Source organism: Aulostomus chinensis, chromosome 20 (assembly GCF_037954235.1).
Source record: "Aulostomus chinensis isolate RoL2024-O1b breed Wild chromosome 20, RoL_Achi_v1.0, whole genome shotgun sequence".
NCBI classification, from domain to species: Eukaryota; Metazoa; Chordata; class Actinopteri; order Syngnathiformes; family Aulostomidae; genus Aulostomus; species Aulostomus chinensis.
Window position 1 is genome coordinate 20841525 of NC_141339.1, and position 27924 is coordinate 20869448.

A 27924-nucleotide genomic window follows, 5' to 3' on the forward strand; every position below is an offset into this window, starting at 1 on the left:
TTCATTCAGCGTTTTTTTTTTTGTTTTTTTTTTAACGTTCCACGCTATAGCTGTAACGTCTGCAGCAAGAACTCTGTTATGGCTGGATTGTGATCTCCATGGGTCTCTGGGTGTTAAATTGGAAGTTCCCCAAGCTGTAACAACAAAATCCAAACACATGACATCCACTCCACATACAGTCAATTTTTATTTTTGACTTATTAAAACGGCATGTGCCTGACACTGACACAGAGAGCCAAATACTGGCCTTGGTTGGTTTAACATAAATAATAATTTTCGGAACCACTCACGATTGCCCTGTTTTTCAAAGAAAGGCTAATTTTTAGGAATGTTTTAATATCCCGACCCAGCAAGGTACACACCTCAGATATCCTGCAGGTCTATTGACAAAGACCACCATAGGGCTGTTTTGGTTCAACACTTTAGTAAGGAAGACTCTCCCAGTAAAATAAACCACACACAGCTCCCCAGAAACGCTGCACTCCGCTGCTTGGTCCAAGCTTGTTGACACAATGGCTCAAGACAGATTGTTTTTCATATACACAAACGGCTGTCAAATATACAGTGTCAAATTAACTAGGGGGTTGCCTCCCAAAGGTCTGCGTTCTCTATACTGCATTTGTCCATTTTCTTTGGACGGTCTCCCAGACGTGTAAGAGACCACAGACATGAAAACACCTATGAGAAATGAAGCCCAACCATACAGCCATCTGGTGTGACCCATGTAATATAGCCGTCTGAGGATATACAGTGAGTCTTTACACCATCCTGTTTTAAATTCGTCTCATTTGATTTCTGCAGCCACCCTTACTTGCCTCAAAAAAGGGCCTGATGGAATAAAACGCTATCTATATCGCAGTTTCAGTATCTGAGCCTCGAGGCAAGTTCTTTAGTTCTGACCGTTTCCCTTTTGTGCTGTAGTGGATCACCACAAAACCCTGATAATCCCAAGAAATACAGCTTTCCTATAAGAGCCACCATTTTCTTTTCTCTGTGTGTGTGAAACCTACTCTCCCCTCAACATCCTTTTGAATATGTCCAAAAATGGAGAGGACGGAGGAAAGGCAGCTCAGGGGGAGGATCTGACAGGCTGCTCTCGCGTTGAGACCCATGACTGACACATTTACGGAGGAACAAGACAAGTTTGTGAGTGTGTGAGTGAAAATATCGCAGAGAGGGAGAGGGCAGATAGAAATTATACCTCTCTCCCTGTCTGTCTCTCACATAGACATTTTAGGAGATAGCGTCTCTGTCTGTCAGCTGAGTGAGGTCACGAGACCGAAGCTACAGCTCACTAATTTCATTCCATCCTGGCTGGCTAGGAATGCTGCAGAGGCACAGCCATCCCAGCAGGACAGAAATCTCTTTATACCCCAACTGTAAACCCAGCTAGAGACATTGATGTGTCACTTTTTCTGTAATGAGCCCTCATTTGATCTACTGCCATCAAAATGGCCATCCGTCTGATACAACTGTCACTGTTTATCCATATTATGAAGATAAGAGGGCCATCTTCTGTGGTTTGGCGGTGTCAGATGAGTGGAGTGTGGAGGAGATTGTCAGAGAAGAGGAGAATGATTCATTGTGTTGCTCTGTAATTGAATGATCCAGTTTTCATCGTAGGCTTGATGATGAGATCATCTCCCACCATTAGACCTGCAGGTCCTGGAGTTGGACTGCAAGACAGTAGCACTGAGCACACATTTAAAGGACCATACTCGTGGTTTTGAACGTTTTCACCGACCATGATTGCGTCCAACATGGTACTTAGTGTGCTAAAATAGTACCTGAGTTGTTTTTTTTTTTTTTATAATACAATACACATGACAAAATATAATGTAAGAGATCATGTTGGACAGCTTAGAAACTAATGAGAGACCCGTGGTGAATGAATAAGCCAAAGTGGAGGGATACGGTGCAGAGCTCTGAGGTTTGGATTGCGTGTGTGTATGTGATTTATGCCAAAAGTACACTCGACACATACACAGAGCGTAGTATCGGGTTTTCATCTGTAAAGTCTGCAGAGAGAGCAAAGAATAATATCAGATAAACAGAGAAGCATTGGAATGAAATATGAGTATAAATGGTGGAATTAATTGAAACGATGACACACAAATATGGTTGGAAACAAAAGGAAAGATGCAGGGAGGAAGGCAGCCATACCGCCTCTTGGGTGGGTTGATTGATTGAGGGAGGGGGGGCTCCTCACAGCTAGGTGTGTTTGATTTCTCTTCTCTGCGCCTTGGAAGTGGTCAGGTGACTCCTCTTTTTGATTGATTGCGAGTGTGCATTGAAGAGGCAGGGCTGCGTTAGCGGAGCTGAAGCTATTCCTTAATTTGATCACCGGCATTGGGCTTCTGATTCAAAAGATGTTATTTATTAGTCATTACTCTTTTCAAAAGTAATACCATTGCTTCTTCCTCCCTCATAACAATGATAAATATAGCTGTAGCCCCAGTAATAACCATGTCCACTGTCACAGCCACAGCTTCAACCGTAGCTCACCCAGCAGCAGCAGCAGCAGCAGCAGCAGCCAGGCACTGCAGCTGCTGTGGTCACGGCCTTTAGCTAACTGTATAAATGTACAGTGACAGATTTCCTCTCCTTTCTCGGGTGTTACCCTGATCAGCAAGTGTATGACAACGCTCAAGAACTGTTGAACACTGGGAGGAGCCCAAGCAGCTTTGCTAGGGAACAAAAAATATTGTAAAGGAGCATGAAACAAATTGTGAAGGAGAATGAAATACTATGAGGCGTCATCACAAGATGACGCAACGCTGCTTCAGAAATAATAGTTTTCCTGTCTTTGGGGTTTTTGAGGAAATAAAAGGGGAACCTGTCGAAGCTATGAATAAGTTGATGCCAAAATACAAACATAATCTACTATGGAGCACTCTGACACCACATACCACCACTCAGCCCTTTCCCTAAGCGCCAGTCAGATCTGGTTGGTTGCTGGTTCCATCCTCACTTCCCCCCAATGACCATGTCCAAGTATCCTTGAGCAAGATACTGAACCTCTGATTGCTCCTGAGGGCCCTGCGATGGACTGGTGACCCGTCCAGGGTGAACCCCACCTCTCGCCCACTGTCAGCTGGGATAGGATCCAGCCCCCCGTGACCCTTAACGGATAAGCAGTACAGAAAATGGATGGATGGATATGTATACTTGTAGTCCAAATTCCAGAGTAGGACTTGCTCCCTTATATCTCAACTCGTTCCCTTCCATCTACTAACTACTCTTCAAGGAACACCATTAGTTACATTTTTGCCTTAAACATGTTTAGTCCAAGTAAACAAATTATGAGTGTACCACAACCACGTTAAACCAATAATGTGAACTTTGATTTCTCAGTTGGTAGTAAATGACGCGAGTAAACCCAAATATTAGTACCACAAATGCATGGCAGATGACTCAGTGTGGTTCTTTGTTACGTAAGATAAGGGAAGGTCCTTGACCTCTCTTAAGAAGAAGCCATCTGTACACTGTATGTGCCGGCAGTATAGCACAGTGTGTTCCCGGTGTTAGCGACACAGATACTCTGGAGAGCTCCACTGATTAACAATCAACACTCAAACGCTGCAGTTTTGATTCATCAGGGGAGAACTTATCTTATGTGTCGTCTGCTTCATTGCGGGATAACTCCCGCCATGTTGGGGTAAATAAAGCATAGTTAGAGCCAATACTTGATGGATTTGATGACATTTCATAGCTGGACACGGAGCTATCATGGTGTTTGTGGAGGAGTTGCAGGCATGTTGTACGGGGTCACCTTGACTTTGTTACTGCAGTGCAAAGCAGTAGGTTAGAGGGGGCAATCTTTTTCACATTTGTCTAGCAAGCCTCACATCAGAGCCCCAAGAAGCAATTTTCTTTCTCAGCACTGCACAAAGTAAATACATAAACTGCCATCATAACCTCCCTCCCTCCCTCCTGCGTTTCCTTGTGTGCACAAGTGCTAAGAGGCACAAAGACAGAAGAGGAACTACTAGGTACACAGGTAGATGGACAAAATGATCCAGTTTGCCTCATTAGAGAAAAAAAAAACGTTGTGTTCCCGGTGATCCTAGCAGAGCCGGGTTGTCATGGTAACCAGGCATCATTGTCGCAGACTGTTTCCGTGGGGGTCTCTCTTCTGTCTGTCTCTCCACATTTGCTCTTCATCAGGGACAATCAGATCAGTGATATTCTACACCACGAGGCAATGAGTCATACCCATCGCTTCTTTGCATCTGGAACAAAAAGGGGCCGTCAACAAAAAAAGAAAAAAGCACAAGTTTTACACGAGACAGCAAAAGAAGACTTACCTTGATACACTACACGTGACAAATGTGTGCAGCGCCGATTGCCGAGTGGATGTCAATGTGTCACACTGTCTTTGCGATCTGGGCTGTTTTCCCCTCATTATGTATCAGGTAGATTATGTGCTTTAATCGCCCTTTAGTCCCACAGATCGGCTGATGTGCTCAGTGTGTTTCCTGCTTATCTAGGCCACCAGATGTCAAAATCTAGGGCCTTATGGAAAGCCAGAACCGCATCTTCCACACCAGGCAGGGAAGAAATGAATGACGGGGAGGAGAAAGCCAAACTTTGTACGGAGGAGAGAATCTGCTGAGAGTTCGCGAGGGAGCCACGTGTTTGCCAAAGCTACACCAGGTGATTTTCATTGGGGTTGAGAATAGGGAGTCCAGGCCAGTGCAACACACACACACACACACACACACACACACACACACACTACGGTGCAAGGTAGAACAAAGTAATGAGTGACCTACTGTCTCATCGTTCTCCCCCCATTGCCTACAGCTGCTTCATCAAAGCCTCTCTTCTGGCACCATCACATGCATCCCTAATACACACACACACACACACACACAGTCATACACATGCATTTACGAACACACGCTTGTCTCTTAGCCATTTATCTTTCCTGCCAGCCTGATCTGGCCGCTTATCTCTTCAATCTTTTTTTTTTTTTTTCCTTGGGCCGACACACACTTTTGCACCGCCACCTTTATGAGGACACCCATTGACTTTGTGCATTCCGTTGTACCTTCGTGTAACGTCCGATGTGTGGCCCCCGCAAGGCTATGGAAAGGCCAGCAGGGAAGAGGCTAATTTTGTCTGTTCTTTTCGACACCAAAATGTGAAGAATATCCACTACGAAGACATAGCAAAAGCCGGCATGTAGCCGACGTGTAGTCTCGCTGAACTCTTTGGCAAAAGGTCAGTTTTTTCAGGGCAAATACCAGACAGCATATGATCGGGGGGAGGAGATTCGCAAACACACAGAAGGTCTCAGGATTTTCCAGAGGAAACACACGGTGAGCTACGGACCGAAAAACCCAAAGCGTGTTCTAACTTTTGAAGTCTTAGCACTTAAGCTAACCTTTGTTGGTGAATCAACAGGCGAGAAATGACTCAAATGTCCTCATGGTCTCAAATGGACGGTCCTCACAAGGATAGCTATACAAGCACACATACACATATACCAACCCTCTTCAACTGCATATGGCTTTACTGCATTCCACATATGGATCTATAGACGTAGGGTAAAAACATGTTCAAGACATTTGATGTGGATTCTGTTTAAGAAGGAACGTCTTTAATCATTACAATCCCTCAACCGCAGCCTCTTCGCTCAGTTACTCCTCCTCCTCCTCACTTATGGATCATGTGCTTTCACTGAAAGCATGTAATGGTTCGTGCCGGTGCAGCATTTTCAGTCACAATAGATGTACACTCATGCATGCATTTCTTTAAATTCTAAAGTAAATTGTCTCTAGTCTCACAAGCACTCCCATGAAAGCTGGGTTGCTGTCAGAAGTTAGACCTCTCTCTGCCTTCTGGCTTCGCTTCATGGTTGTTTGGTAAAGGGTAAACAAGTTAGCTGTGATTTTCAAGCTGCCTTTCTTTCTTCTCTGCTATTTCGAGATATTTTTTTTCCTTCCTAGCTTTAGCTGTTATTGGTCCAAAAGCAACAGCATCCTTTGCAGATTCACAGAAAATTGTGACCCAGTAGCACATAAAAGGTAGGAGACTGTTTTTTTCCACGCAGTGCTCACAATGAATATACGATTCATTCTTTTCCCTTTTTTTTTTTTTTCAAGAGCTTTCATATCCAGCGACCTCGGGAGTCCAAATTAGTACCAACTAACAGCGCTAGGCTGGAACTATAGGACACACCCCTTTTTACTTCATGTTATTAAATCTTATACTTTATATCTTATAAATGAATATAAAATAATCATATTCTGCAAATTTCAGAAGCGTCACGTTTTTTCGATCGTCCGTGTTGTTGTTGTTTTGGTACAAAAGGATAAAGTCAACAAAATCATGGTGGTCAACAGTCAAGGTCACTGTCACCTCACATGGATGTCATTGCTGTGGAACACCTTCATGAAACTTCTTCACATCTAGATCATACATTCATATTTTCATTACAGTGCCTTATTTAGAACTGAAGTAAATATTGATAACTGAAGTGTTCTGGGTTTTTTTGGTTTTTTTTTTTAAATTCCTGACTTCCAAAGATCTTCCAATAAAACTGCGAATAAAAAAAAGGAGAATAAAAAGAAGAAGAAATATATAAAAGGTTCCGTGACCTTGACCTACAGTAGAGGGCCAGGGACTTTTGCCATGCTGCAAGTGCTCTCCTCCAAAACCATCTGTATCCGTCTTCCTGCGCATTAAATGAACAAATGAGGTGTGAAACTGGCAGTTAAAGTCACTGATTGCAAAATGTGGGGGGCTGCGCCCATAACAGAACAGCGTGTAACATGTAAAGGCAGCTATTTTGCAGCCAACTGCAAATCAAACATCAGTTAACAAGAAAGTCAGAGAGTCTTGTGTGAGTCTCAGTGGAGTCTAAAGCTCAGTGGTGCATAGCTGATGAGTTTCCTGCCGAACTGCTTCCAACCAGCCAGCAGCTCCCTGGCAAACCAGCCGGTGTATGACTCATCACATGAAGCATGTGATCGCTCCTTCCCTTAATGCACACGTATACACACACGCGCACACACACACACACACACACATACAGTCACATTTATGTGCCAGGGGCTTCCCCTCCCAACAGTGTGTTACATTCATTAAGAAATCCCTGACAAGCATACAGAAAAAGAGGAGCCCATTGTGTGTGAGTGTGTGTGTGCGTGCATACCCTTCATTGTGCCGCTATCTTTGAGAGTGTTTATATTAGTGGCAGCATCAGGAGATGTGTGAATGAGAGTGTGTTGGTTTTCCTCCAGGGCACCGTTTGATAAGGGATGAGTCATCTGGATGGAGACCCCGAGGAAGATTGGCAGGTTGTTGCTTCACACTGCAAAAAAAAAAAAAAAAGTGTGTGAGTGCGCATTGTGCTGTTTGTGCTTGCAGGTGTACATACGTACAAGAGCGCATTTGCGACCATATGTCATGAGTGTGTTTGTTAGCGTGCATGTGTGTCCTATGGGTAGACAACTTGCTTTGAGATGTTTATTTTTACCATCCTGTTGAGGGAGGGGAGTCTCAGTATATGCATAATCAGAGAAATGCCACAAGGAATTGTTGACTCCATTAATCCAACACACAGGAGAGCGCTCTGCATTCCTTGTCACCCCCCACACGCGAGCTCTTATTAGTCTCCTGAAACAATATTAATGTCATAATTCAAGCGAGATGCAAGTATCTGCAATTATGTGCATATGTGATCGAAGTAATCTCATTATTTTCTTGTCTGATATGTCCGATGCCTTCAAGGGACATATAACGCAAACGTCTGCCGCAGAAGACTAAATTAAAGATATGAGAGACCAAGAGGACCGTATTGATATTCTAGTGGCTCCAAATCAGCATCATTTTTATTATTCAAGAGAGTTTTTGTGTCTGGGGAAAAATAGCTTCGATTTTTTTTTTTTTTTTTTTGACAGAATAACCTTGTTGAACGATTTATTTTCATCGTCTGGTTTTGCAATTTTCGTGCAACTGCTCCCTAAATGAAGATGCAAGTCCTAAATAAACTTAGAAAATATTCCCACGATCAGTGATGGAATGTAGCAAAGGATTCAGAGTCCCTCCAGGGAAGCCTTGCCACTCTGCATCCGTATTAGTAACCCCTCTGGGCGGCGGTTTCAGTCTTAACAAGACCAGACCTGGATTTAAACGAACCACGGCTGCATTTATGAAGTGTGTGAATTGATTTCAAAAGGTCAAACGCTCCAAGATGAAGGGACATTACAAACACATAGTAATTTTAATGGGCACTGGGACGTGTAGAATGTATAGAATCACCAATCAAGGCTGGTTGAAACAAAAAGTACTCGCTAGAGAATAGTGGGTCAAGAATGAGTCCTAAAACCTGGGTACAGCATCGTTACCTAATCATCCAGTCCCCTAGTCTCAAAGTCAAGGGGTTTTTGATTTAACGGCTGAAATGAGTAAGGTCTGTGGTTAACACAAGCTTGACGCATTTTAAAGATTTGTTCTGCGGCATGGGTGACGGTGGTGCAGTGGTCAGCACCGTCGCATCACAGCAACAAGGTTCTGGGTTCGAGCCCTGGCTGCAGCACGGGATCTTTCTGTGTTGAGTCTCCATGTTCTCCCTGTCCCTGCATGGGTTCTCTCCGGTACTCCGGCTTCCTCCCACAGTCCAAAGACATCAAGAGGGACCAGGTTAATCCAGACTCTAAATTGACCGTAGGCGTGGTTGAGACAGCCAATGGTTGTCTGTCTCGATGTGCTGGCCCTGCAATGAACTGGTGACCTGTCCAGTGTGAACCCCGCCTCTCACCTGAAGGCTGCTGGGACAGGCTCCACCCCCCCGAGAACCTTAACAGGATAAGTGGATGGATGGATGGTTCTACAGCTTAAAATATATCACTAAATACCAGACTCGTGATGTGCAAAGTATTTTATGAGTCTTCAAAATAGCCTACAGAAGTTGTCGGGCACATTAAACACCATCAAAACAAAAGTGTGAAGCTAGCTGTGCTGATGTTGAAGCGCAACGTTAGCGCTGTACCTCTACCGCATGCGTTTAAGCGTCAGAAATCACCAAAGTAACTCTTATTTGTTAAGATAACCAGCAGGTACGTCTCACAAACCTCTGTCTGTCATTCAGCTTGCAATGATTCCAGATCCAATGTAAAAAAATCCCACTAGCTTTTGTTGAAGGTACCTGTGGCAGCGTTAGCTTCTAAAATACATCATCCCTGCAGAACCCTAATGTGAAAAAAACAACAACCCATTTCCATTTAAGTAACATCAAAAGTGAAAGACTTTCATAGACTATGTTTACATTGTGGTTTTTAGTACTTTTACGTAAGTAACGGATGTAAATACCTCTTCCTAAAGTGCTCATAACAGAAACCAAGGCAACAAGACTAATGGCAACAACTTCATGCTTTGACTAGCAATCATTCACAATAATTTGAGGTCAACAAAAGATGCCAGTTGTGTTACGGCGAGCGCATATGCGTGACATCGGCTGCAGCACGCAGCCCATAATGAGTGATCGTCTGACGAATGCAGCGGTGGTTAAAGCAGTCAGAGTCTATCTCTTTACATTAAGATGATTGATCAGCCAGGCGGGATACTTAGCAGATGATGAGGCTGTTATCTGGAAAAGACCAAAGCAAGATCATTAATCTTCCTTGGTGATGAGGATGCAGGAGTCTGTGCGTGTGCATGTGTGTGTGTATGTGCGTGTGTGTCAGGATACCCGTGTGTGTGTGTCTGTGTGTTTTTGGGGTTTTTTTTTGATAGGGGCAAGCAGAACTTGTTTGTTCACAACATGATGATGATTTATCAAAAAAGGGAAGGCAACACTTTGTCTCTTTGCGTTGCTCACACACACACACACACACACACACACACACACACACACACACACACACACACATAAACACACTGATTTGCTCTCCCAAGGGTCACCTTGAGCTCCACAAATTGGCTTTGGTTAGTTGAGATCTCACACTGGCAAATTATTCAGGTGCTGCATCTCTTTTAAAGACTAAACTTGACGCTCTGTCTCTCTCCAAACATGTTCTCCCTCTTTTGTTCTCCTCCTTCAGACCCCTCCCTCCCTCCCTCCCTCCGTTTCATGCAGCAGCGCTTGTTGTTTTTGCTCCGTTTGTCTTTTAATTCCCTTTTTTTCCACTTGCCTATTTCATTCATCACATCGGTATCTCTGTTTTATTCTCACATTATCTTTTCCTTCTTTTCCCCTTCGTTCACTCCCCTTCCTCTTTCTTTGCTGATGAATGGAGTGGAAAGTTATCCCGCAGTATCACTAAATGCAGCTGCTGGGGCATTCCTTTATTCATTCATTCCAAAGGCTGTTAAATACAGTTCCGCTCTCCAACTGTTATTCTCCCTGTGTTTATGTGAATGTCAGCTTTACTTATCGCCGCACTGAATGAACTTATTTGCTTTGCTGACATCAGGAAGAGAGAAAAGTGCTTTCATTTAGGAAGAATGATATTGCTGTTTTGTCAAAGTAGCCAAAGTCATTAATTTACCAGCAGCTACATTGTCAGTGGGAACGAGAATTCATTTTTGCTCCTGACACCGGCATGCATTCATGATCAAAATTAAGGCGAGCAGGTGTGTAAAGGTAGCAACAGTCAGGTTTGTGAGTAAAAAGTGCATCAATTAAAGGTTCCTCTATGAATGAATATTTAAGTCTAACTGGGGTGTGTGTTCCCCCAGGAGTACCGGCAGCAACATTCGAGGGGTCTCACTTGACATGTAAAAGGCACTGGCCAGTCAGAATCAGATGAGGGCTGTGTGAGTGTATGTGTGTGTGTGTGTTTGTGTGGTGGGGTCTTCTGAAGATGTGAGTATGTCCAGTTTCTCCGGGGTCAGAATAAAAACCCCTTTAACACCCTATACGTTGCCTTCCTTGCTTGAAATATGGAGCAAGTCACCTCAGCCCGCGCCCATAGGAGGCCAACTATCCAAACCAGGGGTGGACAACCATGTGCCATGGAGGGCCGTGTGTATGCAGGTTTTCCTTCCAACCAAGCACTTTAACAGGTGATCTCACTGATTAACACTCTTCTGTGGCTGAAGGTGTGTTAATCAGTGGAATCACCTGTTAAAGTGTTGGGTTGGAAGGAAAACCTGCATACACACGGCCCTCCATGGCACATGGTTGTCCACCCCTGATCCAAACCATCTGCTGCAGGGCTTTCAGCACTGTGTCTGACAGAGCTAGCATCAATGTTAATGGGCTAGCCTTGCCACTGCCGGTGCTAGCGCCATCTGTGGAGGTAGAGGGGGTACACAACAGGAGGTTAACATGGAGGGGGGTAAAGGGCTCACCCCAAGGCTGCAGATTGTACTGCGTTCGAAACACACCACCAACTCGCACTTTCGTCGTACGTGATAGCATTCTGCTCTAGAGGCCCGGAGAGACGGTGACTTTGTTTCTCTTCTTCATCCTGCTGAAGCACAACAGGCTCGTAGAAAATACACGAATCAACCAGCACCTCCTCGTATGGTGTGTTGGTGACTCTTTTTGAGTTGCACACTGACGTCCTGGTACCACAATGGCTACAGTGATGGTTCCTGATGTTAAGAAGTACGAAAGTCTGAATCACCCGGGGCGGTTGGTGGCAGCAAGACTAGATCCTAACTGAATTTCTATTGGTGTTGTTTCCAGTGTGCTGAAGCATCATTTTAATGTGCTAGAACCACATGATGTGGTGTTAAGAGGCTGTGTGTGTATGTATGTACTTCCAGGACGTTCGATCGAAAACAAAAACCTGTATTTTAAATTTTGCGGGAATTAATAACCTGGAAGGCAACAAGCCCAAAGCAAGCAAAAAGGAATATCTTAGCTTTGTGATCATCGAGCACAAAACTCCCTCTGTCCATCCACTCCATCAACATCCCACTTTCATACAAAAGACCATATTTCCAACACTGAGAATTTGCATTTAAACACACCTTATGGATCTTTAGATTAGCAGCTAATGTAGACATCCTGGTCTTGTCAATACAGCATTTTGTATTCAGTATGAGATCCTGGAGTTGGTTCATTTATTGATTGTCTTTCACAATCCAGTTAGAACTCATCCTTTGTTCTCTATTTTTACAGGCTTGCATGTTCAGTTTTAATTACCACCCTGATACAGCTTAGTTTTACATCCTCAAACTTTTATTAGTCAGTTTTTTCACCTTCAAATCCACGATCAAATCTATTTCAGTTAATGAGGCAGCAGTTCACAAGCACACAATGATCCATACTCTCTTTTTATATCTCTGTGTATGCAGTATATCACTTTCAGAACATACTAGATAGATCAAGTGAGTCCTCATCTTTTGTCTTGCCACTGGCTGCGTTGGCATGGAAACCCCAGCAGAGCGGGGAACACTGGTCGATCAGCAAATGGGTCACATGGAGAGGAAAACAAGCACACGTACATTTGCGAGTGCGGGCGCACACACACACACACACACACACACACACTTGAAACCTGTGTGGCAACCCCCTTTAGCATTAAGTGCAGTGTAACAAAGTAAAGAAACCCCTGACCTATTTCACCATCAGGCCAAAGAAAGAGCCCCTTTCTTCTGCATTACATGCTTAAGTTGCAACATATACTGTTAAAGTATAAGCCATGAGCCGTATATTTCACGCTGTTCCCCGACAGACCGGGTGTTTATCTCACTTTCCTTTTTAACATTCCTTTTTGATTATTTATAACTTAGATGGTCGTCAGTTTGGAGGGTGGAAAAACAATTTGGGAGGCTGGAAAGTATGTCGGAGCATTTGTAAAATTAACATTTGCAGCTTCAGCTTCCTGATGCTGAGGCAGAAGGCAGGAAGAGGGTTAGGGAGGCACCGGCCTCTCTGCAATTGCCTCCTGCCCCGGTCGGCGCGGTGACTCATTTAGCAGGGAATACTCGCTGCAGACAAAAGCACAGGAAGTGAGGACAGTGAGAGAGAACAAAACAGAAAAGGGGAGAACAAAAGCGGGGAATTAAAGGAGGTCATGGCACGGCATTCTTTGACATTCATCTCTGACTGGATGCCCTCCTTTACCCATTCACATTCTGAGAGAGTGTCTCTAAAGACGTGCCTTTATGGGCCACAAACCAGTCAAATATTTAGTGTTATATGTGTGTCTTGGTCCACTGCCACATCTTGGTGACCTTGTAAAAGTATCTGCAGGGCAACGTGATGCAATAAACAACCGTGTTTACTAAAACCTGTGCAGGCAAGGGACAGAAAACAAGTCTGGAAAAACTTCTGCAATTCGTAGTAAAAAGTGAAACAAGTGATGTAAAGAGATATAGAGAAGGTACACATGTAGCCTATATTTCAGTGTGTCTGGCTGGCTCTCCTTGGTTCAAGGCTGGCATTCAGTTACATCATTCTTCAGAGAACGGAAGCTCAGATTACAGGAAAGGCAAACATAGGCCTCTGGGGTCTGCATGAGTGAGAGTGTGTGTATGTGTGTAAGTGTGCAGTTCCACTTGCTCTCTCTCTCTCTCTCTCTCTCTATGCTCTTATATAACCAATCACAGTGCCCGACACATTTCTCTCTATGGATGCGGCATCGTTTGAGTTCAGATTTCATCATTCGATTCGACACACAGTTTCAGGGCTGTTTGTATAGTTGAGATTTTGCCGGCGTGTTTGTCTCAGCAAGACGCTCGAACGCAACTCGCTGAGATGTTGCCTTCCGTGGTGGTGGTGGTGGGGGGGGGGACTTTTGAATAACTGACGACAACAAGTAGAAGCAGTTTTGGTTTCACCATGTTGGGATAGTTACAAATTATAGAGTAGCCATAAATCTGATTTGAAATGGTTTAATAAAGAGCAGTAGTGACCTTTACTGCCCATGACTGGTGTTGCAGGATACTTTTGTTGACTCGCCAAGAAGCTAGCATCACCACAATGTCCCTCACTGGATTTCTGAAAATGAGCTCTTTGGCAAATTCATGTTTAGAAGTTTTACAGGTTTTGTTGAGCTAGATAATCTCTACGCCACCAAGCGTAAATGAAATTATTAGGTTTCATTTCCACAACAACCTCTGCAGCTTTGTTTAGCTGCTTTGCTAGCAGCTGCTGTTGCTAACAAAAATTTAGCCGCGCGGTGTTAAAAATAGCTTATTATATCATGTTAACCAAATACCTTATTCCAAGCCTTTGACCATAAACCCAATGACTTTTGCTGGAGGAAACCAGACATCCAACAATGTTAACTTCTTTCTGGGTTTTAGGACTCTTTCCTGCACTACTCTATATGCAAATGATACCGGGCAGATCCACGGAACATTTGGTTTTCTTTTCCTGTATCTTTTTTTTTTTTTTTTGCAAAGCTGTTAATGTCAAAGTTGTTTTTTTTTCCTTCTATACTTTCCCATCGTGTGAAATAGGTGAAAAAGATGAGTATTGTGAATGCAGTATTTGAAATGCTGCACAGTGTGGAGAAGCTAACTCGCATCGGCTACCAAAGGTTGTATTTCAAGCATGTTTTCGAGGTTCCTGCATGTTTTGATACACATCTCTGTCCACCCATCAGACGCATGTGGATAAAATTGAATTACCCAACAATTCGGTATGATTTGACTCTGCCCTGTCAAGATGCCACACAAAAAGTAAAGCGTGTAAAAATAACGAAGAACTAATGCCATTTTAGCTGCATGAAGAAACCCCGGCCCTAACTCTGTAGGGAAATTCACTGTGGATTTAATTAGGAATCGTATTTGTAGCTTAATTGTAGCTAATGAACTGTAGGATGTATTCTATTGCTCCCTAACACTGGCCATTAAAAATGTATTTTGATAATATTAAGTGTATGTTAATGCAGTGACTCTGTGTTAAATTGAAATTCACATTGCCGCACCAGCATGGAGGTACTAGAGTTAAATGAGCTGATAGCAAATGGTAGTTTGGGGATTTAAAGTCAAATATATTTTTAAGAGGAAGAGGACATTTGAGGTCTCTGCACCTTATCTTGCAAGCAGAGCCTTCACAGTATTTACAGCAAAAATCCTCTACATAATCTTTGCCACAAGGCAAAATATTAGTGGATTCCTCCCTCAGTAGGTACTTCTTTTTTTAATATTCTTATTCCCAAGTATTTTACTGTTCAAAGGCTCCATAATTACTATGGAAACATACAGTAGCTGAGAGTGTTGTCATCCGGCAGGTTGAACAGGAGATAAAGCCAGGCCAGTGAGCATCCTCTCCCCCTCGCTGCTGCCCGAGTCTACCGGTTGAATTAGCGTTGTATAATTAACAAGACCAAATGGGCCCGCAGATGTTCCAACGTCAATTTACCATCGATAACTCCAACCGAGGCCGGTGACCACGTCTGGATCTGACTCCTCCTCTCCGCCTGCCTCTCTGCTTGTCTATAAGTCAAACTCTCTGCTTCTCTTCAAACTGTGGAGCAGAGATAGATATCACAGTCTGTTTGAAGCTGCTCCTCAGCCCAATAGATGGATGGCTGCCGCCCTTCTGTATGCCGCCGCCGCCATTTCTCTCTCTACGCCCCCGGAGCCGGCCGGCTGTCACATACGTCTGCTTAATGCTGCTCTTTGACACGTGCTGCTTTCATACTCTGACCACTGATGGTGATTTGAGCCAAACCTATCGATTCTATGCGTTACAGGAAGAGCGCCGTCAAGGCATCATTGACATAATGCACATAGACACCCGCTGCACCGCCGCCCTTTTACAAGGCTCACACTTCAGTCAGAGTGACACGAGGCTGCGAGAGATCGGGGTGTGAGTCGAGCTAATAGAAGTCTGATGTGGCCCATTCACACAAACTACAAACACATTTTCCTTCCAACGTCTTCCTGTTTACCATTAGCAGCATCAGTCCCTGATGACGCCGTCGCCGCCCTTCATTTTTCTCAGAATTGAGGAAAAGATGGCTTCACGGAGAAAGAAAAAAAAAAGTCGGAAGAAGTTAAATCTATTGAAAGGTTTTGTACTTTGCCTTTGGATCATTTTTCATTTCGAGTCTCATGACTATTTATTGATGTTGGCTTTGGTTTGTGTTGATGTGTCAACAGCAGGTAGGTCATCAGAGGAAGAGGAGGGACATGTTTTTGACATGTCCATTCACAAGGTTCTCTTGGCCCTCCAGATTCAGAGAATAAATTAATTACAGCCTCATGATTGAATATTAACAATCGTGATAAAGAAGTACACCGTGAATCACTTTTCATGCAGTTCTGCTTGCTGAAAGTGTTCTTTAACTATGTGGCATCACTAATCATTGTTTTCATGAGTTGGTCAGCCATTAGAGGGAAAGTTAGTAAAAACAAAGACAAAATGCTTTTTAACAGCAGGATATGTGTTTAGTTTATACCGTTAAGTTCCAGTTCTGGCACTCCAAAGTGAAAAGTTCAGTGACCTCTGGTCTGAGACCAAATAAATACAACTGTTTTTTGCGTTCGTTTGACTGAACCTCCCACCTGTAAGCTTCTCTTCTATGCACCAAGTGCTTTTCAAGATCAGGAAATGACACAGCCCCACATCGGAAGATCGCTACGCCTCCACAAAAATACCGCCCTAAATATTCATGCACTTTCCTTCTGAAGTTTTTAGATTCGCTTCAGTTCTGTGCTCTGACCTCCCTTGGAACTGTGTGGAGGGTTGCCCATAGAGGGTAATGTTTACGTTGTGTGATGTGAGCCTTGTGCAAGAGGTCAAAGGTCAGCTAGATGGAGCAAGTTTAAGGTGCTTATAAGGAATTGTTTGTCAGTTTGTGAAGCGAATACATTGAGTATTCAGAAACATGTTTGTCTGTGTTGCTTGATAATGAATATTTAGTAACATCATGAGCTGGTGTTCTGTGTCCGCCACCTTAAATCCATGGCTCCTCCTCCGTTCTTGATTCACGTCCTGTATCGTACCAGACTCTCTCTCTCTCTCTCTATATATATATATACAGTATAAATATATGCGCAGTTTTTTATGACTATCCATGATAAAAAGAAAAATCCTCAATATATTTTTTTTCAGCTGTCATGGCTTAAGGACAAAATGTCGGCCGTACCACTTCCTGAGTGTCGGATGTTGAAATTGATACAGGATGCAAAATAGTCCAGGATTGATTTCGAGGAACAGCGAGGACGGTCTCTGTCCTTAGATGATGCCGCGGCTTCTTTGATCATTCTCTGGCTGACACCTTTTTACCTCAGGCAAGAAGCTTATGGGCTTTTTTTCCTCTCCATTTGTTTGTTTGTTTGACGACAAAATTATGCAAATACCACCCTGCTGATTGTCATGAAGCAGGGCGGCAGGGTAGGGCATAATCAAAGGGTAAATTTGAGGGCTGGATGTGGGCATTTAGATTCATTTTCTCATGAGATACAACATGGATTCTGGTGAGGTTTGTGCAAGTGCACCTCCAGTTGATGACAGCAACTTCCTCACAGGGCTCAGTATCCATCTAACCCACCTCATGGCCTAATAAATTAAGAATATTTAATGACAGATGAGCAATAAATTGCCGCGCTCAGAGGTGACACAGCACCTTGAAATATAATACACGGTCAAAATTTTATACTTTGAGCAGGACAAACAAATTCTGATCATTTCATTGGGATGAAGGCGTAAATCTTGGAGATGGAATGAAACCGCTATGAAAGATTTTATTTATAATTAACTTCAGCCCACACAGAATTGGGGAAATTCATCTTACAGCACGTCAACTGTGACGCTTATCTCCAAAATGAGACATTGTTCTAATAAAAGTCTACACTTGCATGTGCGCATCGATATGCTGACTTGAATTTTGCCCAAACTAGGCCAACATCCCCGTTGACTTCAGAGGCTCAGTGGAAAACACACACACACACACACACACACACACACACACACACACACACACACACACACACACACACACACACACACACACACACAGTGTAGTTTTCCTCAGCAAAGATTCACAGAGCATTACATTCTGTTACGATTTGACTAGAACAGCAAGTTCTGCTCTTAATTAGTTCAAGAAATAGTGCACTTCCACCCCAAGGCTTTATTAGCAGAGAATAAGATTGAGATATTATTAATCTGGTAAAAATGAAGTAAAAAGCCATGGCGTACGGCACACGCCGAACTGTGCAGCAAGACACAAGCGCGCCCAAGTCTGGAGGCGAATTCACAGCGAGGCAGGACAGAAACTCCCCCTTAGTGAGGTGGAGATTGAATTCAACCCTGCCTGGAGGAGATCGCCTCTCCCTCTCCGGAGCCTCCTCCACTCACTTCCTATAATGCAATTCAGCAAGGTGACAATAATGTGGCCCACATGCAAAACCTGCTGGCCATATGCAAAGCACAGCCGCTCGAATCCGAGGAAGCTGAAAAAAAAGGGGTGGCGATGACAGAGGGCAGCCTTATTTCAATTTTTAAGACTTTGATTCATCAGATAGTGAGACTGTCTCGGCAGTTGTTGTCCCTTCTTGGCTTTTTCCCAGCAGATCCCTAAAAGCTTGTGCCGACTGATGCTGCTTCTTCTTTCCTCTCATTTGACTGCTCTTTTTAATTGTGATGCATGCGCCTGCCTCGGTGGCTCGTTCTCTCTGAATCTCAGTCCCTCCAACAGTGGCAGCTGCATGACTCATGCTCACTGATAGGCTACCTGACTGTTCTGTGCCACTCTGTTCCCTGCTTTTCCACGAAACATCACGAGGATCATGAATTTCTCCCCTCCCCGACTCCGACTAGGAGAGAGGGGAAATGATAAAAGGGAAGTGTAATGGAGGGGAGGAGGGTGCGGACTGACAGAACCACGGAGACGTACTGAGAGAGACAGAGATAAACTTTGACTTTTAGCTCTTGAATGAATAATCTGAGATGAGAGAAAGGTAGACAGAATAAGAGATCGGGGGAGGAATAAAGCTCTTTCTCCTCTAGGACTGCCGTGATGTGGCTGGTGAGCAAATATCTCTCTTAGCAACGAGGAAGATGGTGTTCATCCAGGCAGCCGAGAATAGTCCAGGTATTGTTGGTGAACTGACAACCCACCGAGGGCCCTGAACATCTCGCCTGCGATTGTACGTCATGAAATGTTTATGTTGGTATGCGTCAGCGTTGCAAATATCAGTACTCCTTGAAAGTACAAGCTCATCTTATGAATCTATTGAAAATCAAAAGGCATAAAATGGAAAGTGTGAGGCAAGTGAGAGAAAAAAAAACACCTCGTGTTTCCCCCTCCGTCCGTCCGTCCGTCCGTTTTCACCTCTGTGTTCATGACTTAATAAGTGGATAATAAGATTCAATCTATTCTGTTGTATTCTCGTCCGTGTTCACGACTTCAGGACCCCCAAGGAGAGGTTTTGTCAGAATAATTTCTTTCTTTCCATTTCTTAAAAAAAAAAAATTGCTGACTTACTCATTATTTTTTGCTTTTTTCATCCTTTATCAGAATAAAGTGTAAAGTAAGAATGCAATATTTTTTAAGGTTTGAGAATGAGAAGTTTTATTGATCTGCTCTTGTAAAAAATAAAAAAATAAAGTTTTACCAAGCTAAATAAAGATAACTTTTAACTATTTGCCCTTTTAACCTATAATGATTAACAATCAGCATTGCAGTCTGGTCACTGCCAGGTCTTCTGGGGATATTATGTAGCCGATCTAACTGAGCAGGACGCGGCCTGGTCCAGACGGACCACAGCAAATGGCAGGTCTGCCCACGTGTCTCGTCCACGCTCGAGTCCTGAGGTTTGGTTGACGACCTCTAGATCGAGCTGGCACTTCTGTTTTCTCCACTTGCCGCTCAGGGCTTCCGTACAGTAAATCAGATTAAAGTGGCCTCTCATTTTTAAGTGATGATCAGTTCGTAACTTTTCACATTCAAAGGAGAATGTTGAAACATAAATCATAAATCCCTGTCACTGTAAAACCAATGATACTTAGTTTTTATGGCAATAAACTTCTTCAAGAATGACTTATGAGAACGAACAGAAATCCAAAAGCCAGGACACGTAGTTCTTTGGAAGAGCTATTTAAGAGATCATCGCATTCCAGATCTTCATCATCTAGATTTCCACTACCCAGTCAGCAGTGTAAGCTTACAAGACCACCGCTGATGCATTATTTTAATCAAATTTTCAGACTCTCCGTGCTGCATTATCTGCAGCATTGTGTGTGACTCACTCCCAATGTGACTTTGCCGCGACGCTGTTTGTGTCAGTGGATCATTTCTCAATGTCGAGTGATGTAAATCTATGTAAAGCACCTTGGAGTGATGCACGCGAGCCACCTGTTAACAAGTCATCGCGTGAGACATCGGCAGAGGTCAGGGGAGATATGGAGGAGGATTTATTTTCACCTGTGTGTATTTATAAAGAAACACCAGCAGTGAAACGTAGCGAGCGTTGAGTATTAGGAGGTTATTGTTTTCTTTTGGAGAGATTAGCAGTTTAAACAATAGTGTCACTTGTTGGCTTTTGGCCATCCTGTACTGCAATGCAGTGTCTCATGACTGCAACAGTGTAAAGGAATCAAACATTTCTGTCTCTGTGATAAATATTGGAAGCTCTGAGACTAAATAAATTTAATCCTGCGTCGCCCCAGTGCTTCAAAAAAAAAAAAAAAGAGAAAAAAAAAAGGTGAATTATTCAGAGGCATTCTGATTAAAAAGTGATTAATCAGTCCAACCAGGCCGGCCCAAAGAGAAACACAATCTTTAAACGCTGCAGAGGTTTTAAGGTTGTTTGGATTATGTGACGACAATCTCATTCCAGCGACCGACAGCATGTAATATTCTTTGTTTTCCTCTGCTCTTTGTCTCCCTCTCCCACCCTCTTGTGCACTTATTCTTACTCCCTAAAATATGCAAAGGAGGCATTTCCTCCTGTGCTGTAATATGCAAAGCAGATCAGAAGCTTGGATTTAATAAGTTTCATATTCACAACAAATTAGCTTTTTATTGAGGTGCCCCCCTCCTTCTGTGCAACACATTTATAAAATTCACTCCCATTTAATTGCCGAGCTTCAGAGCTGACCTTGAAACAATTGATTTACAAGAATGTCACAGTTTCCTGAATGACAGGATTATAAAACTGCAGAAGTCAAACATGCTGCTTATGTTTATCACGGAGAGACAGAGAGAGAGAGAGAGAGAGAGAGAGCGCTGGGGATCTCTGAACTGATTTAACCTCTGCAATCGAATGCAGCAAAATCGGTGCATCACAGAATGACTCCTTTAGAGTGCCACACACTTATTAAACTGGGCCTGCTGAGTCTCACACACACACACACACACACATGCGCGCGCACACACACACACACGCACACACACACACGCGCACACAGCCAGATGCCTTGGCTTCTACCCACGTGTGTTTGTGAGTGTTATGTCTGCATGAATGTGTAGGTGTCAGCTTGCACATGTACATGCATGTAAGCCTGACTCCTGGTGTGTGTGTGTCATCATCATCATCATCATCATCATCATCATCATCACCATGTACTCCTGAGATAATGTGTTCAAGCCACGCATGAACCCTCAGGGGTTAAACGTTAGCTTTGCCCATAAACTATAATGCTAATAAGTCAGGCGTCTGTTGGGAGTTAACGCATTTTCATGCATGAAGGTTTGACTGACTTATACCTCTTTTACTCCGGATGAGAAAACAAACCTCCTAACATCTGGCTTTTGTCTTCAGTTGTCAAAGTCCCAACCAGCATTTATCTCGGGTCAAACGACTCTGCAGTAGTCAAAAGGTGTTCATCAGCTCCTCCTCAGATCTGATGGACACACAACACCTGAATGGACACTTATTTTTGTCCCTTTTCTGGCTCGACGCTACGTGCTCACAAACACATCTGTTGCCGAGCCAGTACGGTGCCATTAAAATGATGCTTCACCCAAAAAAGAGTATTTTTCCTTTCAAGTACTCCAAAATAGTTGTAATGAGCTCGCATAGATGTTTTCCCCCTCTTGCTTTCCTTTTTTTGTGACCGAAAAAAGAGTCAGCCAGATGTGTTTAGTTGGAAGCTGATGAAGCCTGTTAGCAAGAGACAGTCACTAGGACAGTGTTTAAGGAATTCTGCTGTTTCTTCAATGCTTCTCGGCTCAGTTTGACCCAGAAGATGACCCCCGCTGAATGACAGGGAGGAAACCTTGCGGATACGATGACAACGGCCTTTAGGAAAAACAACACTGTCATGTCATCGCCTCTAACCACATGCAACTTCCACTCCCACACACATAGATAAAGTACAACCACTGGAGCTGGTGCCTCGTCCCAGGGTTTGTGGGAAGGCATAGGTGATGTAGGCCAAGGGTGACAAAAAGTGTTAATGTGCATTAAATGTGCGCGCTCTCGGCTTAGAACCAGTGCTTAAGTCAGGAAGGAAACACGCACACACATCTCCTGAGACCCGGCTTTCAGCATTGTGCTCCCTCCTCAATGCTGCCACCCTTCCAGTGACAGTATCTGCAGCAGAGAGGAGCTTTTCTAAAGCTCATTAAGACTTACCTGAAGTCCACCATGACAGGATCGCCTCAGTGGTCTTGCGTCAATCATGTGGACGCTGGGCTGATCTCCTGTGATGAGGTCAATGATGACTTTGCTGTTGAGATTTGTGTGGTTCGTGTGCAAGAAGTGTCAACCAATTTGTTTTCCCCGCAGCTGATGTGTTTCTCTCTCACTGGTCTTAATGGGAGCACCACTTTTTTTTTTTACACTATGTCACAAGTACCAGACGTGTGACGAGGTGCTGAGCGGCTTTTTTTTTCTTTGTTTAACATTCAACGAGAATTGAAAAATGTTCAACATCGAGTAAAATGCGGGCTCGTCGCCGTCCCTTTTTTCTAGTCACAGTTGAGGAGCGGTGGGACGAATACCACAGAGGTGAACCATCACATCATTCATCATCCCAGTGGCCAACAACAACGACAAGGACAACAGAGGAGCGCTTGAACCAGATGATCGTCTTCAAGACGTTTCCTTGCCCACAAAATCTCAAGAACCCGCTCTGTCCTCTCTCTGTGGTTCAGTCTTGATTTCATCCAGAGCAAGAATGGGAGGAAGTACCTTGTGCTGACAATTTTTACTTCCACGGACATTCCGTATCATAGCAACGCTGCACCTCCAAAGCGCTGTCGAACGCTCCCAGCTGGACACTTTCTGGAAAGCGCCTGCCGTTTTCAGCTGGAAAAAAACAAAACAAAACAACAACAAAATACGCTTTGGTGCACACCAGGCCAAAAGACTGTCAGCCTGGACTCAACAAAGGAAAGTCCAGAGAGTTCACGTTCACATTTCTTGCATATTGGTGATTGTGTTGTGGCCTTTCTTTTTTGGGGGAGCCCGAGGGCACCAAATGAGCCACGACTGAGTTTAACCTTCTTTCCTCTCAAGTGCTGCGCAGCAGTGCATGTCCTGCCTCTGCCTGTCTGAGGTAGAAATGTCTCTGGCATGGCTTCCAAGGAAAGAATCATTTCCCGCCTCAAACCTGACAGATAATAAAAAATGATGACGATAATTAGCGTGCGTCTTTCAGCCTGGGCTCACAACAAGATCTCCATCGTATCCCTGACAGCATGAAGACTCGGTTTGATCTTCAAAACATCGCATTGTGTCATTGTAGCCGTAACGTGTTGCTGAGCGTTGCACGTACAGTATCCACTCTTTCTCTGAAATCAGTGGACATCTTTGCCATCCTATTAAAGGAAGTCTCATCATGCGTCTTCTCTGGGGCTGGAGCGCAGCTTGGTGACAGAGCGCCTGAAGTGAAGTCAGCCCTCATCAGGAACAATCAAGGTGAGGTCCCTCTCCACAGGCAAAGCCCAGCCACCAGCCACATGTTTCTCACTCACTGCCCTGCCTTGCATCATGTTCTGATCATAGCCACAACAAGAGACATAACATTGAGAGACAGCAGGCTGCAGCGCTTGGGGCTGAGGCAAAAACTGCAAAACTTTGCATCAGAACTTTCTTTAAAGGCAGGGTGTGTCCGAAGTGGCAGAAAACTTATACGAGGAAAGTCAAAATGAATGTTATTGGGGAGGTGGGGGGGGGGGGGGGTGGATATTATATTTTTTGTGATTTCCTCTGTAGCCACGTTCATATTTTGTCAGACTTCTGCTGGGTTGAGCCAAGCATCATCATCATAGGCCAGTCTGCCGTGAGTCTTCCTTCAGACATGATGAATAGAAATGCTCTGGTTCTCCCCCATCCGGAGACAGGCTTTCCTGTGGCCCTGTCCATTAATGCATTATAAATGAGCTCACTTGCATCTTCAGAGAGACATGTGAGGCATGTGAGACGCCACAGACCAGTGCTTCCTGTCTTCCAGTAAGGAGCAGCCAGTATCACGTGACCTGTCCAGCAGGAAATCATGTGACGCAGCATTTTAGACCACCAATGATCCGCTACCCATAAAAGCTGAGATAATAATTTGACATGATAATTCTGCTGCATTTAGCATCATCTTGAGAATCTGAAACTATCACGACAGACACAATTACTCAATGTATGTCATCACGGAGTCCCACAAGAATTCTGTAGGGCGACTCAGAAGTCAGCATGGCCAGGGGTTCCCCTCAACCAGAAACCGATGGGATTTTTTTTCATCAGGTTTTGGAGTCTTACTGAAAATGTGGTCCGTGCTAAACAAAACTTTATTTGGCTTTAGAGTTTTGTTTTGCAAGATGATCTTTGTGACTGAAGACCAATATTGTGATGATTGAAGCATAAATCAGAGCTGACACATGACTACAACATCGCCACAGCTACAGTAGCTTCACGCTTGGAATGTTTTTTTTTCTTTTTCATACGACATTAATGTCTGGGAAAAACCTCTGTAGTTAGCTACTTGTTAGCAAGAGCTGCTTTTAAAACACGTAAATGCTTTGAAATTCTTAATGCAGTACTTGCCAATTTCCTTTATGCAATACCACAAAACAAAGAACACCTTAAGCTTGCACATCTAACACTAAACCCTCTAAAAAAAAACAAACATTGTTTTTCAGAAAAGGTAACTGGATGTTCAGCATAACTTAAATCCAGACTTTTGGGCTCATCTCTTAGCCCCTCTATTTGTAGGCCAATAACCAGCCAGAGTGAGAGGACAGACAAAGCCCGCATGAAATTTTCATGTGAGGTCTGACATGCACCGAAACCACATGTGATTGACAGTCATGTTTGTCTCTTTTTTGAGTGACAGGCCATAATGGCTGGCCTGATTCGGCTCTCACAGCCATATCAAAGGCTTGACTTTGGGCTACTTTTGTCAGGTATCTGACAGTAAGGAAAATCCGGCTCTTTTCATCTATGGCAAAGTTACAGTGACACCATGTTTGATGTCTGAGCCAAGAAATCTCAGCTAGAGCACTGCTGCACTTTGAAGTTGCTTGTTGTGCAGGCACAATTAGGAATTCATTTAATGTCCTGATAGTTGTGTCACATGATGGGTCTAAGCATGAAAGCTGAGACTCTGCAAAAACGAAATTCAGGATAAAATCTTCTCTTTTAATCTGCTTTGTGTGTGTGTGTGTGTGTGTGTGTGTGTGTGTGTGTGTGTGTGTGTGTCACCATATGCCCTCTGATGTTTTACCCTACCCTCTGCACATGGCAGCCGCTAGTCATCTCTCATGGAGCACAAACAGAGCTTGTGCAGCATTAGGTAGACTGAGAGAAAGACTGAGAGATTGCACTCTGATCCACTTTGTTTGGTAAAGCCCCGGAGCGAGCACAGTGGTTCTATGAACAGCAGCAGACATGCTACACACACCACATATAAACACACACCTGCACACACACGCACTGGGAGAGTGGGAAGCCACAATGGAAACTGTGAGTCATGAGCACTCCTTTGCCATTCTGAACCTAAATCATTGTGGCATTGAGTCACTACAGGGCTTCCTGCGTGCTCATTTGTGTGTCTGCGTGTGTGAGCGTGGACCAGCTCAATCTACAGTCTGGATGGACGCTTCAAGAATGTGGTTTTATTTTTGCATGCATGTACAGCCTCATCTTATTTATATTGTTTGATCAAATATGCGGTGTGTGCATGGGGAGTGCACAGACACCTAAATTACACTGTATATGATGTATCTTCCTAGCTTGTCAGCGTGTATGTTAAGATGAAGCATGTCAGGAAACCCCTGTTATGAGGGAACCTGGAACAGGGGCTTTCCAGTTCTCTGGTGTGTAAACTTTCTTGGGCAAAAGCATGCGGGCGGTTTCATATCTTGACCTCAGAATTTATTATTGCCTCGTGTTCCTTTGGCCAAAAGCCAATGGAATCTTTCCATTAGATTCTGAATTACCTCTCCTGGCACACCGATGTTTATCCATTTATCTTCAGTTGCCTATCCAACGTTCCCAAACAGGGAACTCCAAACTTCCCTTTCCCGGTCAATCGGCTCTCACCGGGGCATCCTGAGGCGTTCCTAGGACAGCGCAGAGAAATAGTCCCTCTACCTGGTCCTCGGCCTGCCCCATAGCCTGCTCCCAGTGCCTGGAACACCTCCCTGGAGAGACAACCAGGTGGCAACCGACTCCTTTGGATCCAATGGAGCAGCGATTGTACTCCTGAGTGCCTAGAGGATGGCTGAACTTCTCACCCCATGCCAGCCACACTCCTAAGGAAAACCATTTTGGCCTCCAGCTTTTTATGATTTTTGAAGCGTAAATGCAGCCGTTAGAGGCACAAAGCTCACGTTATGCTATGAACTGCACCACAGACGCATTACTTCAAACCACAAGTACGCTTTGCACTTTGACAACCTTTGCAGTCTCTAGCAGCTAGTTAGCAACTGCAGTTTTTAGGACACATAAAAAGTTTTGAACTTTATGTGTATATTTACTGCCACATTTTATGCCATGGAGCAAAAAATTTGACGAATAGTTCAAAAGAGATCTTACTTTTCAGTTATAAACGAACAACCCTTGACTTTGAGAATCGAGGAACAAAGGCTCGGCAATGCTAACTTACTTCTTGGTTGTAGAACTCATTCCTGTGCTGTTGCAGTATCCTGGAGGGGCATTTAATTTCTCTCATTACTTTTCAACACATCTTCCTGTCAGACTTTCTTTTCTGGAGACATGATTGCCCGCATACAATAACTCTTACTTAACAGCGCAGTGGCAGAGCCACAGTGCATTCTGATAGCACATAATAGGGTTGACATGTCAACACGACTCTGGTCAGCAATCACACATTTTCCATGGAGATAATGAGGGCTTTTAACATTCCTGTTGCACCAACAGGACACACACAAGCATGTACAGGGTTAGAGGGATATGTAGAGGGCATAATGACCTGCAGCAGCGCTGTGATGTGTTTGTGGTTGCAGCGGCTTGATAAGCAGGATACCTTCACGAAAACGAATGCGATACGGTACTTTGAGCTCCTGTTTCCTTGCTGTGATTCTCTTCGATTTGACTCTATAACACAGCACTTGGTAGCCAGCTAGCAGGCATGACAAAATGCTTTCCACAGACTTTAAACATAGCATTTATAGGCCAGTCACCACCCAGACATATTGCAGTTCACTAAAGCTGTCAGAGACTGTGTAAGGATTGAAAAGTTTGGACCCAAACTGTGTTGTGGGATTCATATTGCGGCCATTCCTAGTCAGATTGAGTAATCACAGAAGATTGAGTAGACACCAAATAATCCACCTGAGACCAGATAGGGAAAAAAAATCTGATGGCCATTTGATGATCAAAAGTTTAAGATGCGCCCCGAATGGATTTGAGAATCTGTAGGAGTGATTGTGAGACAGGAAGGTGGGAGGCTTTGAAACTGAAACCAGCCCAAATGGAATCAGATGCATGTTCAGCCAACTGCCATCAGCCTACTGCTGGCCGTCTAAAAGCTTCTGACCTTTGAGAATTAGACGGATATGGAAATTATTGCTTAACAGGTTTTGAACACGCACGCGCACACACACACACACACACACACACACTGCTTGCATGAGCACACACACGCAGGTTCTTGGC

At 43.9% G+C, this 27924-nt stretch overlaps 1 protein-coding gene across 2 annotated transcripts in view; it reads left to right on the forward strand.

Annotated features, from left to right (window-relative positions):
* trib2 (tribbles pseudokinase 2) overlaps positions 1-27924 on the forward strand; it is a 59442-nt gene that overhangs the window by 7328 nt on the left and 24190 nt on the right. The window contains exon 3 of one of the 2 annotated variants that reach the window (XM_086190482.1): positions 4491-4656. The exons of the other annotated variant lie outside the window; for it this stretch is intronic. The gene's annotated coding sequence lies outside the window, so the exon portion shown is untranslated. The remainder of the gene's footprint in view (positions 1-4490; positions 4657-27924) is intronic. 2 annotated transcript variants of the gene reach the window in all.